Raw genomic sequence first — 2,643 nt, 5'->3', positions numbered from 1 at the left:
CTGGGACAGTGGATGAGACATCACGGTGGCCCACGAGCAAGGGCAGAGAGAGTGGGGCATGGGGAGGGGGATGGAGAGGAGGAGAGAGAGGGGGAGAACTAACTAGGAATGGTATGGTCTTTTGAAACCTCAAAGCCAGCCCCCAGAGACACGCTCCTCCAAGGCCATACCTCCTAATTCTTCTCAAACAGTTCCACCAACTGAGGACCAAGTATCCAATCATCTGAGCCTGTGGGGGCTGGTATCGTTCTAGCCATCACCGTACTACCCAATGACTTAGCTTCTCTAAAACCTAGCAGCTGGAGTTTGCAGCAGCTGGGTATGCTGCATTCCCAACCAGGAACACATAGCAATGGATGCATGCTACCCAAGCCAAAGAATGGTACTGCCCATAGTGGATGTGTCTTTCTGCCCCGACTAACACAATCAAGTCATGGACAGCTACACAAATGCCCCCCCCTCCCAGGTGATTCTAGAGTCTGTCAAGTTGACAATTAACACTACTCACCACACATCCCAAATACAAATACACCACCAATTAATGACTCCATCCACATTAATCCATTGGTTAGCTAAGAGTCCTCTTTGTCCAATGACCTCCCCTTAATGAATCCATAAGCTGGGGACCACGCCTCTAGGTGCCTTTAGGTGGTTGGCTGCATTTCATATCTAAACAATTACACCTAGGAATTGAGAAACAGTCCAAGAAGAAAGCAGCACACCAACAGACGCGTCGCTCCTTTAGCTGGATGATGCATCTGCTGGCACGCTGTGCAGGAGCTGTGGTCGCCTAACAGGGTTGCCTATGAAGCGCATGGTGGAGACCAGGAGAGCACCAGTTCTGTGGCTTAAATGTGAAATGTCCCCAAAGGTCTCCACGTGTGTTGAACACTTGGTCCAGGTGGTGGCAACACTGTTTGGGGAGATTTGGGAAATTTTAGAAGGTGGGGCCTAACTGGGAAGTGGGTCAGTGGGTGTGTACGTGTCTGACAGTGGTACCATGCCCTCGCTTTTCTCCTTCCTCCTTCCTTTGCTCCCTCTCTTCCCCTTCCTCTTCCCTCTTCTTTTCTCTTACTCATCCTCTCCCCTTGCCTGGACGCGGCTACAGAATGGTGACGAACACTAGTTGTCTGAGCCCCGTCCAGTTCATGTGTGCCATGGCCTCCAGGCACAGCTCCGCGTCTGCCAGCTTGAACTCCCAGCCCTTGGATCTGTAAGCTGCTTGTGATCTGTGGGTAACACCAGTTAAATTCTTTGGTGTTTCACCAAGCTATACTTGAATTGTATTGTTTCTTTTGTCTTTTGTTGGTTGCCTACGTGGGTAAGTAGACATTTGTTCATCTCCCCAGGAAAAGTTAACAATGGTTGATCCAGAAAAAACAATCAAGTAAACCACTAATATCAGAGGCCACACACACCCAATGTCTGCACTGACTACATTAACACTAGCTGCCTAGCCACAGGTCCTAAGCGTGTGTGCAGGGATGGAGGACTGGTACTCCAGAGCTGTATTGCTTGTTCACTGACTGTTGAAGCCAGAATCTCTGATGAACAGGTAAGCTTCCCTCCACAGTACAATGCAGAGAGTAGAGTATTCCATCTGCGCCGTCTGCAGCCAGGAGAAGGCTAAGATAGCATGGAACAGCACAAACACATCAGCATGCTTTGGTCCAAAGAGACACATCCACTCACAGCCCAGCATCTAGGGTGTGGACAGCTGCAACATCAGGAAATGTGCCTGGAAGGAGAGGAAGCTGACTGTTCTGAATGGATTTTTGACTGTCAAGGTGTGTGTCACTCTTAGAGGATAGATGACTCTCATGATAATGTCACCTGCCTCTTCTGTCTGGGGTTATTTTAATTTGGTGTCTGTGTTAGTGTGTGTGTGTATGTGTATGTGTGTGCATGTGTGTGTGTGTGTGTGTGTGTGTAGTATGTGTATAGTTTGTGTGTAGTGTGTGTGTGTGTTGTATGTAGTATGTGTGTGTAGTATGTGTGTGTAGTGTGTGTGTAGTATGTGTATAGTGTGTGTAGTATGTGTATAGTGTGTGTGTAGTGTGTGTGTAGTGTGTGTGTGTAGTGTGTGTGTAGTATGTGTGTAGTATGTGTGTATATATGTGTGTAGTGTGTGTGTGTAGTGTGTATGTGTAGTGTATGTGTGTAGTATGTGTGTAGTGTGTGTGTAGTGTGTAGTGTGTATGTGTAGTGTATGTGTGTAGCATGTGTGTAGTGTGTGTAGTGTGTATGTGGTGTGTGTGTGTGTGTGTGTAGTGTGTGTAGTGTGTAGTGTATATGTGCACACTGCTAAAGACCACACCTACGCCTTGAACAAATCAGGCAAGCTCTCTACCACTGAGCTATATCCCAAACCCATACCTTACAAGGTAGTTTAGCACTGTCATCTCTGTGTGACAGCTACAATTATACTGGAATTCACATACCGGAGGAACGTGGAATCTGGGAGGAGACTCTGAACATCATTCTAAACAGGTGCCGATTTCAATATGACAAGAAGTTAGGAGTGGGTGCAAGGGAAGGGATTGGATTTCTTAGTAATTTTATTGAAATAATTCATTAATCATTAGGTGGGTTGCTACATTTTGTTTTCCATTGAAGAAATTCTCCCGCTTCATTTAAATTTGA

Source organism: Apodemus sylvaticus, chromosome 14 (assembly GCF_947179515.1).
Source record: "Apodemus sylvaticus chromosome 14, mApoSyl1.1, whole genome shotgun sequence".
Taxonomy (NCBI): Eukaryota; Metazoa; Chordata; class Mammalia; order Rodentia; family Muridae; genus Apodemus; species Apodemus sylvaticus.
This window is presented reverse-complemented; position numbering follows the sequence as displayed.